At 39.2% G+C, this 13604-nt stretch overlaps 1 protein-coding gene across 3 annotated transcripts in view; it reads left to right on the top strand.

The window, feature by feature from the left end:
- Ptchd4 (patched domain containing 4) overlaps positions 1–13604 on the top strand; it is a 184750-nt gene that overhangs the window by 24527 nt on the left and 146619 nt on the right. The window lies entirely within an intron of this gene.

Here is a 13604-nt window from a genome sequence, read left to right as displayed (position 1 = left end):
ACTAGGGGAGGGCCATAGGGTGAGAAGAGGGAGGGTGGGTAAAACTGGGGAGAGACTAGGGGAAACTACAGCCGGGATACGAAGTAAATAAATTGTAATAAATAAATGATTAAATAAATAAAACATTCTGTAGAAAATCAGCTCCAAAAGAAATGACTGAGGAATTAGGATTTAAAGCCATGTAAATGTCTGGAAGGTAGTGACTCAATAATAAAAAATGAGATGTCCTTAATCAGAAAGAAAAGACACTTTAAGGCACTCTTAACTAAGCTAGTTCAAAGAAGGTCAGTTTTAAGATTATTTTCTGAGCAAAGCATGGTGGGTGGCACATGCCTTTAATCCCAGAAGCACAAGCAGAGGAAAATAGATTATTTTCTGATTAATAGTTATTTCTAATAACATTTGTTTCTAATAACTGTTTTATTTGGGAAATGACTACATAGCTATTCACCTTACTTTTTTATTGTTTATTATTATTAGTTACATTTTATTAACTCTGTATCCCTGCTGTATCCAGCTCCCTTATTCCCTCCCAATCCCACCCTCCCTCCCTCAGCTTCTCCCTGCCCCTTTCCAAGTCCAGGGATTGGGAGGACCTCCTCCCCTTTCGTCTGGCCCTGTTTTATCAGGTATCTTCAGGGCTGGCTGCAAAGTTTTTAATATCTTATTCAAACAAAGTGCGAGATCATGAGAATTCCTTAGTCATAACTCAATCAGAACATATTGACCAGTAAGGATTTAACTTATATAATCTTGAACTGTCTGGCACTCACTCGCTACTTAATAAATGCCCCAGACTGGCTTCAAGCTTGAAGCAAGTGCTAGAGTTGCAGGCATGCCACTGCGCCTAACACTATAGCTAACTATAGTTGCGGTACAGACTTTAAACATCTTAATAAATTTAGACATCCATTCAACATACACTGTAGCAATGTCCTCTTTGTCACAACCTATCACAGACCCCATTTCAATGAGATATCAATCACTGTGATAAACATCATGGCCAAAATTAACTTGGGTAATAAAATATTTCTTTTATTTTAAAATTTACAGCCTATCATGAGAAAAAGCCAGGGCAGGAACTCACAGAAGAAACATAGAGGCAGGAGCCAGAGCAGAGATCTTGAAAGAATGCTACTTAATGGCCTGAATCTCATGGCTTATTCAGCCTGCTTTTCTAGACAGCCTGACATGACCAGCCCAGACACAGCACTACTCACAGTGGAGTGGACCCTCCAATATCATTATTAATCAAGGAATAACCCCGTGGACTTGCCTACAGGAAATCTGGTGACTACATTCTCTTCAATGAGGCTCTCTCTTTCCAGATGTCTCTGACTTGTTTTTGTTTTTGTTTTTAATTATTTTTACTTTTATTGATTACAGTTTATTCACTTTGTATCCCCCCTGTACCTCCTTCCCTCCTCCCCTCTCAATCCCACCTTCCCTCTTCCCCACCCGTGTCCCTGATAAGGGAGGTCCTCCTCCCCTTCCCTCTGAATCTATCATGTCTCATCAGAAGTGGCTGCATTGTCTTTTTCTGTGGCCTGGTAAGGCTGCTCCTCCCTCAGGGGGAGGTGATCAAAGAGCAGGCCAATCAGTTCATGTCAAAGACAGTCCTTGTCCCCTTTATTATGGAGGCCACTTGGACACTGAACTGCCAAAGGCTATCTCTGTGCAGGATTTCCAGACCATCTCCATGAGTGGTCCTTGGCTGGAGTATCAGTTTCAGAAAAGCCCCTGTGCCCAGACATTTGGAACTGTTGCTGTCCTTGTGGCGCTCCAGTCCTCTCCAGGTCTTACTATCTTCCATTTCTTTCATATGATTCCCTGCACTCTGCCCAAAGTTTGCCTATGAGTCTCGGGGTATCAAGTCCTGCCTTGATACCCTGTAGGGTAGAGCCTTTCAGAGGCCCTCTCTGGCAGGGTTCTCTCCTGTTCCCTGTTTTCTCCCTCCTCCGATGTCCATCCTCTTTGCCTTTCTGAATGGGGACTGAGCATCTTAGCCAGAGTCTTCCTTCCTGATTAGTTTCTTTAGGTGTACAGATTTTAGTATGTTTATCCTATATTATATGTCTAATATCCACTTTTGAGTGAGTATATACCCTGTGTGTCTTCCTGCTTCTGGGATACCTCACTCAGGATGAACTTGTTTTAAGTTCACAAAGATCTGACCAATACAAACTCTGAAGGAAATGAAGACACATTTGGCCTAAGCCCACTCTTCAAGCATCAGTATTTGATGAGAAAAATCCTCATCTGCGGAATCACATAGACCAAAGATTGTATTCTGACCTTATAATGGTGGAGAAAAGACGTGGAAAACAGATACATCCTGGAAGGATGTACCCACAATGACCTACTACTGAATACTTGATGATGTTTTAGAATTATTACAGCTTAAAAATTTTAATGGGGTCATTTCTTTTGAGTTAGAGAATGGCACAGACTTGTACTGTGGTAAGGCAATGTCCTAACTCTAGGCATTGATAGTAAAATGTATCACCCCCACAAGAAGATATTTTTAGAAATATGATGTGCACCTGTCTCCTCTAGATGATTTAGATGCACGGCTGACTGGAGGCAGGGGTTGACATCTTTAGAACCCTCCTCTTCTCGCATGATGGAATCAGCGATGAATTGCAGACTTGACAGCTTATAATAAACCGCTGCGGCAGAGATGGGAAGCGTGTAGTAACAGGTCGAGGGAAATACAGCTGTGTGTCTATAAGGAAGAGTGTATCTCTTTTAACGTGTGGAGTTCTGCAGTCCTTCAAAGTTTTAAGGTAGGAACATGAAGATCTGAATTTGTTCAGAAACTCGACTTACAACCGCAACTTCATATTCTTAAAATGCTACTGCATTGAAGTCCACTGATGTGTTTACTATCAAGATTCGGTTTGAGAAACTTTTGTAGGTATAACGGAAAGGAATTTGTAGGTAAAAGGCAAAGGAATCTGTAAGCAAATACACGTGGTTGTATCCCATTTAGACTTTATTTTCCTAAGTGTGAGAGGGTCTGGTTTTATAGATAAACTGTAATTTGTTGACATTTGACTTATATTTTTGAAAGGAAAAAATAAGTATTGTTTTCAAAATGTTGAATGTCCTTTTTTAAAGGAGTATGATATTTCTGTTAATTCTGATGCATAATTCTTAAATACTTCTACTAGGTATCATATATCGCCAGCCACAAATCTGGTTTCTGTGTCTGTCTAAGTTTTCTTTCTATCTTCAGAATACACATTCTATAACTGAACTTTAGCTACAACAAACCAGCCTGGCTGACCACTTCGAATTATATAATCAGCCAACAAGGTGGAGGATGGCGGGACTTTATTCGTTAAAGAGGATAATTTTTTTCATTTTCAACAGTCATTCATATAACAACACTAATCAAAGGAAAAAGATGCCATCAATTTGAGAATGAAGAAGGGCACAAGAGGGGGCTGAAGGGAGAAAAGTGGATTGGGAAGGTAATGTAATTGTATTTTATTTTAAAACATAAACTAGTTTTAAAAGAAAAACTCTATTCTACAAAAAAAATGGCAAATGCAGGTTTTACACTCCATAGTGACATGAAAATACTCTCTTTGTGACAGAAAATCTCAGATGTTCATGTATAGATATAAATTATATATATATAAATTTATATATGTGTATATGTGTGTATTTATTTATATATATATATATATATCTTCCTTTAAAACTGCCTAGGGATACAAGTACAAAAATTAAATTATTAATGAAACTACATAAAATATCATCATTCATCTACCATGTGGAAAGTAATGCACAACACTTTTTGCTGGTCACTGTAAGAAGATACAGTCAGGAAAAACAAGAACCCCACTCCATTCCTTTCTCCTGAGCTGCCCTCCACAAACCTCTGCAGCTGCACATCACACATCTCACAGACTGGAGCCAGTTTTGCTGTAGATTTTTGGATCAAGGGTATAAGTCTGAGAAGTCTGTTTTGCCTCTGGGTTAAGTGACACATCTTCCTTATATCTTCAGGAGTCCTGTGTAACTGCTACCGTCCCCATAAGCTTCATTCCCACCCACTGCCAGAAGGCAGACAGGCTCCACTTTATAAATAGTTAGCATCTGGAAGCACGTTTTCATTTATGAATATTGCTATGAGCCAAGCACCTATTTTGGGTAGCATTTCATAGAGTCACTGTACATGGACCAGCAATCACTAACAGTGATAGCATTTTTAGCTTTGAGATCTTATCTATGCTTTGCTGTTCAGATGAGCACCTTGTGTGAAACCTGTACTGTAAGCTGTTCTGTTAATGATGTACACTAGGACTAAGGGAATAACACAGACGGAGAAGGTGTGCATAAGGGTTGCTTGAGAATAAAATGAAATGAGTGAGAAAGTGGACTTTTAATGCTCTAAGCCCTAGCCTTCTGATTATGAAAGTACAAAAACAAATGCCACCTGCCATCATAAAATGAATCAAAAGCTTTTATATAGCATGAGTGTGATTTATTGTATGGATGTTTTTCTCTCAGGCTGTCACTAAAACACTGCTAATATTGTGACTATAAAAAAAAAGAACAGTTCATACTAGGAATTCGAATTTTGGAATAAGTACTCTGGGAAATTGGAGAATGAACATGGCAAAGTTGGGAAGGGCCTTTGTGTATGCATCTGTGTTAAAGCTCCATTCAGATCTTCCTAGCAGTGGATGCTTTTAATATGCTTATCTCTTTGTATCTATTGAATAAGACTGTGTTTCTCTAACCCTACTCTGGTATTTGTTCCCCTGTAGTATCAACTTAGCCACTGTCTTAGGGTTTATATAGCAATGATAAAACATATAACCTAAGGAGGGAAGGGATTGTTTCATCTTACAACTTGTAGTCCATTATCTATGGAAGGCAGGGCAGGAACGCAACACAGAAACCTGGAGGCATAACTAAAGCATAAGCCATAGAGAGATGCTGCTTACTGGCTTGCTCCTTCATTGTTTGCTCATTCTGCTTTTTAATAACAGCCAGGACCACCAGACCAGGGGTGGTTCCACCCACTCACAGTATCACCTACAACAGGCTAGCCTATAGGCTTGCCGATCTGTTGGAAGCATTTTCTCAGTAGAGCTTCCATCTTCTGAAATGACTCTAGCTTCCACTGAGTTGATGTAAAACTAGCCAGCACATTTGCTATTACTTTTCATAGTGTACATTGTAGAAAATCAACAAATATGTTTATCATGTCTACTGAAGAGCTAGATCCATGACCATTGACAGATATCATTCTAGCCTTCTGTGTGGTTCTGTTTTTTTTATTTTATTTTGTTTTCTGGCTACTGATTTATATATATATATATGGAAAGTCAGGCATCTGATCAAAGGGCTGGATTTTCATGTCAGTTGTTTCCAATTAAGCACTTTGCTGATGGATATATTTATTAAGATCCCACGGTAGCAGATGTCTACCTAATGTTCCGGAGTAAGCAAGACCTAGAAACTACAGAATGCATGTTCAGGGTAGAAGAACAAAACTGCAGTGCAGTTACTGGACAGGATGTCTCAAAGATCAGCCAGGCAAGCAACCCCTAGAAAAACAAATTGGGTCAGAGAATTTTTTGGAAAGGGCAGCTGCTATCACTACAGTCCATTTCTCTGTCCAGGGTGCTGAGCTGATATTCTGCAGCATCTTTCAACCTGTCTAATGAACTCACTTTAAGGGAGTTGCAGGGTGGGGATGTCTTTACGTTTCTGTTCATAAATTTTTATGGAGAAACACTGTACCATCCATACTCTGAGGTCATGCTGCATTATATTGCAAAGGTATCATGTTGTGAAAACAGTGATTTCAAGAAGTCATTTCTTTTTAAAAGGCACAAAGCTAGGAAGGAGGGTATTAACACAGAACTGCCTGCATGTTTATGAACTTCTCCCTTGTGCACACTGCATGGTGGAGATGTGATGGAGTCATTTTTACTCCTGTGTAGAAATCCACCATTTCCATGGAGGCCAGTATTTGTACTTTAACTTCAAATTCAGATATCTTTTCTGGATACTCTATAAGACTAACAAAAAGCACAGCCTTATCATTAGAAATTAGTTTTTCCCCCATCATTGAGTCACAATGGTTGGTACGATGATCAAAAACTCCAGGGATACTTTTTTGAAAGCACAGAGTTGATTTTTATGCAGTTTGGGCTGTCAGTAATCTATGATAAAGACAGAGTGGATATTAGTAAAACAGTTTAATAGGGAGTGTTGTGAGGAGCCTAAGCTGATGTGGATACTTGTGTAGATCTCTTATGTCTAAATTAGTACTGAAGAGAGCATTTAGCAGAGCCCATAGAGTGGGTTGCAACGCGTGATGTGATAGCCTCACACACTTGGTAAGAGTTGGATTTCAGGATGTTTGAAGTGAATTCTCTTATGTGACCTAAGAGCTACTGTCCTAGGTTGCTAAGCAGATGATTTGTCAGTCTCATTTCTTGTCATGGTGACAAAATACCTGAAACACAGCAAACTCGGGGATGGACTGGTTTGTTGTTCCTCACAGCTTGAAGGTGCCGTCCATCACTGACCTTAAAGCACAGCATCAGGAGTTGAGGCAGTCGCACCTCCAGTCAGGAAGCAGGGAGGGATGAACGCTGGCGCTCAGCTTTGCTCTTTCCTCTTTCAGTCTGGGACCCCAGCTCGTGGAATTGTGCTGCTCACATTCAGTGAGTCCTCTCTGCTATGTTAAAGCTTTCTGGAAACGCCCTTATATTCACACTCAGAAATTCATTGCTATGGTGATTTTAACTCTAGTCAAGTCGAAGTGAGAATTAACCCTACATAGGAGGTAAATGTGAAGAGGAAAAAAAAACAGTAAAGGCAGTAAAGAGATTGGTATACCATTATGAAAGCTTTGAGTCTGAATCGGTTCTTCCTTTATATATCACATTCTATGCTATTAATCAGTTCTTCACTAACTTGAATTGCTACTGCTATATTTCATAGAAATTAGTTTTAAAACAAAACTCATCTCACCAGAACCTATAGAAGTTTCTAATTAATAAGTAAATAAGCTGCAAAAACCAAAGCAAACAAACAAAAAAGTCACCTTCCCCTTAGGGGTTGGGCAGCCTTGCTAGGACACAGAGGAAGAGGATGCAGACCTGATAAACTAAGGTCAGATAGTAGGGGAGGAGGACAAGGGGAGGGACATAGGGAAAGAAGAGGGAGGGAAGATAGGACTAGGAAGAGATGAGGGAGGGACTACAGCTGGGATACAAAGTGAATAAATTGAAATAAACAGTAAGTCAATAAAAAAATAAATAAAACAGAGGTAAAACACACACACACAACCAAAATGGACTTGTCAGGGAAGAACTTACTCAACCTCACAGTCAGAAAAGTCAGGGCAGGGACTCAAGATAGAAACCTGGAGGCAGGAACTGATGCAGAGGTCTTGGAGGATCAGCTCTTACCAGTTTGCTCCTCATAGCTTGCTCAGTGTACTTTCTTAGAGTACTCAGGACTACCAGCCCAGGGGTGACATAGTCCACAGTGAGTTGAGTCCTCTGTCATCAATCATCAGTCAAGAAAATGCTTTATAGGTCAATCTGTAGAAAAGGGTCATTTTCTCAGTTGAAGTTCCCTCTTCCCAAATGACTCTAGTTTGTGCGAAGCTAATATAAACTAACCAACACATAAGTTCATTGCCATGGTGATTTTCAGCATGTAGATTGTAATAAAATCTGATATTTACAGTTAATATCATAGTACATATATACATATCAAAGAGGAAATTTTGGTATTTTGTGGTGGTGTGAGGAATTGAAGCCAGGTCTAGTGCACGCTAGATAATATTCAGCTGTTCCTAATCCCTGAAGAGAGATTTTTAAGATATTTCTGAATTCCTTTAAACTACCTGTTCTTTTTCTCTCATGATTCACCAAAATGAGCCTTAGATGTTGTGGTGAGGCAGAATAGTGAACCAAACTGAGCACCAGTCTGATAAGTGAGAAGGCTGAATTCCAAGTGTTTCTACTGCTATTAGGAGAAGTATTGTGTTGAAAACCCTCTTCATATCTCTCTGAAAATGGGAATGAGAATAAGAATAGTGCCTACATTGCAATATTATCAAGGCATTTGGAGCATTTTAAAACATCTACCAAAATATTTGGCAAACAGAAGACACTTTATACATGGGTTTTAATTTTGTCCTTCTTACCCATTCTTCATATCCTATGTTACTGATAAAAATACTCCTTCCTAACCAGTCACCCCTCAAAAACTCATGTCTTAAACCTTCATATTGCTCAGAAGCAGTTTTTCACTCCCAATGATCTTTTTCATATTTACATATTATCATGAGATACTAACTCTTGAATTTAATTGTGTAATATATCATATGCTCATAAGAATGTAAAAAAAGTGAAATATGGAGCTTAAACGATAATTGACTATCTATTACAAACCAATACCCACCATTTTGTTAAGCAAAGAACATTTGTAGCATTTCCACTATGATTGAAGACCAGATAAGGTTGTAGGCTTCCACCATTCATATTCAGTATGCTAGCTGAGTACTAACTAAAGCAATAAGAGATGGAAATAAAAGGGATCCAAGTAAGAAGGGAAAAAATCAAAGTATCCATATTTGCAGATGATGAAATTCTCTACATGAGAGATCCTAACTTTATGAGGAAAACTTCTAAACTGATAAATACTTCAGGAAAATGGAAAATGGCAAGAGGCAAAATTAATATACCAAAATCAGTAGCCTACATATATATCAATGACAGAGTAAGAAGAAAACAAAGAAACAATTCCATTCACATTAGCCTCTAAATAAAGAAAATACCTTGGAATAAATCCAATCAAAGAACTAAAAGACAATGAAAACCTTAAAACACTGAAGAAAGTAGCTAAATAAGATCAGAAGATGGAAAAAAAAAGATCAGAAGATGGAGGGACCTCCCATGCATGTGAATTGGTACGTTAATATTGAGAAAATCTCCAACATACCGAGAGCAATCTACAGATTCAATGCAACCTTCTTCAAAATTCCAATGCATTTCTTCACATAAATTAAAAAAAACTATTTGAAAAATCTTATAAAAACACAAAATATCCCAGATAGCCTAGATAGCTACATATAAAAGATTGAAACTTGATTCTTCACTCTCACTCCACACACAAATCAATTAAAAAATGGATCGAAGATCTCAGTGTCAGATTGAGCCCAGAGACTGGTAGGGTAAGATTAAGGGGCACACCGGAGGATACAGGCTGAGTATGGGCATTCTCAATAGGATGCCAGTTGCCCAGAATATATAACCAACTATGATCAAGTTGGATTTCATCAAAGCACAAAGCTTCTATGCTACAAAAGAAATTTTCAAATGACTGAAGAGGCGGCCCACAGAATGGGGAAAAAAATCTTTGCCAGCTATAAATCTGGTAGAAATTTAGTGTGTAGAATATACAGAGAACTCAAAAACTAAACACCAAGAAAACAAGCACCCCAGTTTAAAAGTGAGCTAAGCAATTGAATGGAGAATTCTCAGAAGAAGAAATTCAAATGGCTAATGAGTATTTTTTTTTCAATGCAGTTTATTCAGGAACCTTGAACAATCCTCGGACCCTGGGGAAAGCCAGCCCACAGCTTAAATAGCCTCTGGGTAGCCAACCCAGGCGTGCCACGTGGGCAATGCAGATAGGTCCACATACATGGAAGCAAGCCAGATCCTCAGCCTTAGCCAAATGTGGAATTGTTCGTGACAGAGAGCACTCACCATCGGGAAGGTGGAAGGCAGAAACGAGCTCCATCTTTAAGGCATAGCATTCCGCAGCTCTCTACAGTTCCCCCTTTTTGTTTTAGACGCATCAGGCAAGAGTAGAGGTCTGATCTCTGATATTAGAATTTTTAAAGGAGTTCACTGGCCTTAGCCATCCAAAGAATGCAAATTTAAAACTACCTTGAGATTTCTTCTTACCCTAGTCACAAGATTAAGAAAACAAAAGTCGGCAGATGCTGGTAAGGATATGGGAAATGGAGCATCCTGGTGCACTTGTTGGTGGGAGGACAAGCTGGTGCAGCCACTATGGAAATCAGTGTGGAAGTTCCTCAAGAAACTAGAAATAGATCTTCCGTATGACTCAGCGGTACCACTCCTGCATACATTCCCAAGGACTCTACCTCCTACTATAGAGAAGCAGGCTCATCCATGTTTATGGCGAGTCTGTTCATAGTGAGGATCTAGGACATGCAAATGGTCTAGATGCCCATGAGCTCATGGACAGATAATGAAAATGTGGTAACCATATACAAGGCATTCTCATTCATCTGAAAAGAAATGTGAAATTTACTGATAAATGGATGAAATTGGAGAACATTATACTGATTGGGGAAAAAAAAGTAGATCCAGAAAGACAAATGCCCCATGTTCTCAATCACATATAAACCCTAGTGTCACATCTTTAAATTTGTGTGTTTAACATGCAGTGCTTGTACAAGGTAGGGAGTAGAAAGACACCATTGGTGGAGAAGGGGAAAGGAACATGTTAAGGGAAGGATAGTAAAACATGAGTGGTATGAAAGGAGAAATGAGCATAATGTGGAGAGAGTTTTGGATGTGGAGAGGGATAACCAACACTAAGAACGTGATAAATGGCCAGTGAGCAAGATGGTCAGGAAAAAATAAAATTTCCCAAAGACTGGTTTTGCTCCCTTGCATTGGGAATATGGTAGCAAAATGCCTTTTCCAAATATTTTTAAAGAGGAAGGGAGGGAGGGAGGGAGGGAGGGAGGGAGGGAGGGAGGGAGGGAGGGAGGAAGGAAGGAAGCCATTGCCAGTAGCTCAGCATCCGTCCTACTTTTGACACTGCAACACATGTCCTCCTTTCTAGTTGTGATAACAAATTATGCCTTTCATAATAACCTCATTCTCTTGCTTTCTTTTATGCTTTTTTTCCTACTAATATATCTCTAAATAAGGTACTGTGTCTCCCATGCTGTGTCATTGACTCAACTATGTGTTTTTTATCCATATACATTTGTTGAGCTTTAACTGATGCTTCCATTGCTGCAGTATCTTTTACACTGAGTTATAATTTCTAATGTTTATGAGCCTTTATGTTCTTTGTTCTTTGAATCTTTTTCCTACGTCTGTGTCTACATATGCGTGTGCACGTGTGTTTGTCTCTGTCTCTATCTCTGTCTTTTCTAGCTAACTTTCCTATACTATACAACCCATCTAAGGATAATAGTACCTGGGTCTTTCTACATCAATCACCAATCAAAACTATGTCCCAGCATGCCTGTAGAAACTTCTGATCTGGCCACATTTTCAATTAAGGGTCCTTCTTCCCAGGAGACTCCTAGGACAGCCAGTCTCCTAGGTTATGTCCTCATGTGAGGATTGAAAGTCCTGCAACTGTCTGTAAGAGCTTTTTTCAGATATGGCTTAAGAAACCCAGCCATGCTGGGTTCTCTGTAATTCTAAGGCATCTAATCCTTGATCTCGTTTACAGGGAAAGCAGACTAAAATTCACAATTCAAGTAATAGATTCATTTGTTTACTTCTCAGTTTTAAGTTCTCAACTAACCCTTCCGTGGTATTTCAAAGACAAAATAAAACCAATCTTTATAGACCAATGAAAGAAACTCATTTTCTTTTTTTATGAAGCTGAAATTAACCTTGTCATCTCCAATATCCTGATATACTGCTTGGTCTCTGGTTTCATTAATATCACAGTGAATAAGACATCAGGGTTTTTTAGAATATTGGATGGGCAATTAACCAAGATGAGAAGATGTCTTTAATTTAAAATCAATATTTACCATTGTTTTTATCATTTCTGATCTATTCTTGGCTTCAATCCCATATATTTTTATCCCTCAAAGTTTTTGTGTGTGCATTTGTATATGGGGTACATGAATTCGCTCAACATCCTGAGGCTAGAGGTAAACCTTGGGAATCATTGTCAAGGACTTGTGCTTTTTTTTTGTTTGTTTGTTTGTTTGTTTGTTTGTTTTTGAGACGGAGTCTCTCATTTTCCTAGAACTTGCCTGGTAGGGTGATGTGGCTGGCTGGTGAGCCTTATGGATCTTCTTGTCTCTTCTTCATTGTAAGAACTCAGCCTAAACGAACATCGGTACAAAGTCCCAATTTATTTCTAATATCAGAGATCAGACCTCTACTCTTGCCTGATGCATCTAAAACAAAAAGGGGGAACTGTAGAGAGCTGCGGAATGCTGTGCCTTAAAGATGGAGCTGGTTTCTGCCTTCCACCTTCCCGATGGTGAGTGCTCTCTGTCACGAACAATTCCACATTTGGCTAAGGCTGAGGATCTGGCTTGCTTCCATGTATGTGGACCTATCTGCATTGCCCACGTGGCACGCCTGGGTTGGCTACCCAGAGGCTATTTAAGCTGTGGGCTGGCTTTCCCCAGGGTCCGAGGATTGTTCAAGGTTTCTGAATAAACTGCATTGAAAAAAAAATAAAATAAAATAAAAAAATAAAACAAGATAATTGCGCACTAAAAAAAAAAACAAACAAACAAAAAAAAAAAGAACTCAGCCACTCTCTAGTCTCATGTCTTTTCATAATCGAAAGAGGGAAGGAAAAAAAATCTAAAACAGTTTTCATCTTTAGTTTTGCATTTTCTCAGCCTTCAGGAGTTATATTGCTGGTCAAAACACTGAGATCATTTTGTCTCTAATTTTGATGCATGCACGGAATAAGAACAACAAGCCTGGACAAAAAAGAACAATTTTCTATACTTTTTAGTACATGGTTGTTTGCTTTAAACTTAGCCTTTGAACACTGTTCTTATAGACTCATGATGTTCTTTAAATGGCTGTTGTTTTGTTCTTTGAGTCCTTTTTGTTGAGTGTCAAGGTACCTGGAGACTCTGTGGGTCAATAGGTTCTAGAGATTGTCCTACTTTCTCTCCCCCCATGAAACTTGTGTTTGCACAGTGTGAGCAATGTTTTCAAGACATTGACAACCTTTGGCCTTCCATTTTCTGTTACACAGTTTCATGACAACATTTTCTTTTTGAACTCTTTATATTTCCCATTCTAAAGGTCACAGTGTCATGTCTAAGCCTAAGCTTGATTAAAATGAGGTTTTTAAAAAAGTGAGAACAGGCATCTGTGTATACTTCCTTTATGAATAAAAGGACACCTGGCATACTAAATCATAGGAAAATCTGTACACCTAAAGAAGCTAAGCAAAAAGGAGGACCCTGGGTAAGATGCTCAATCTTCATTCAGAAAGGAAAAAGGGCTAGACATTGGAAGAGGGTAAAAACAAGGAACAAGGCAGGCACCTACCCACAGAGGGCCTCTGAAAGACTCTACCCAACAGGATATCGAAGCAGATGCTGAGACTCATAGCCAAACTTTGGGCAGAGTGCAGGAAATCTTATGAAATAAGGAGGAGGTAGAAAGACCTGGAGGGGACTGGAGCTCCACAAGGAGAGCAATAGAACCAAAATATCTGTGCCCAGGGGTCTTTTCTAAGACTGATACTCCAACCAAGGGCCATGCATGGAGATAACCTAGAACCCCTGCACAGATGTAGCCCATGGCAGCTCAGTGTCCAAGTGGGTTCCCTAATAAGGAGAACAGGGA

The sequence above is a fragment of the Meriones unguiculatus genome, chromosome 16, assembly GCF_030254825.1.
Source record: "Meriones unguiculatus strain TT.TT164.6M chromosome 16, Bangor_MerUng_6.1, whole genome shotgun sequence".
Classification (NCBI taxonomy): Eukaryota; Metazoa; Chordata; class Mammalia; order Rodentia; family Muridae; genus Meriones; species Meriones unguiculatus.
This window is presented reverse-complemented; position numbering and strand designations above follow the sequence as displayed.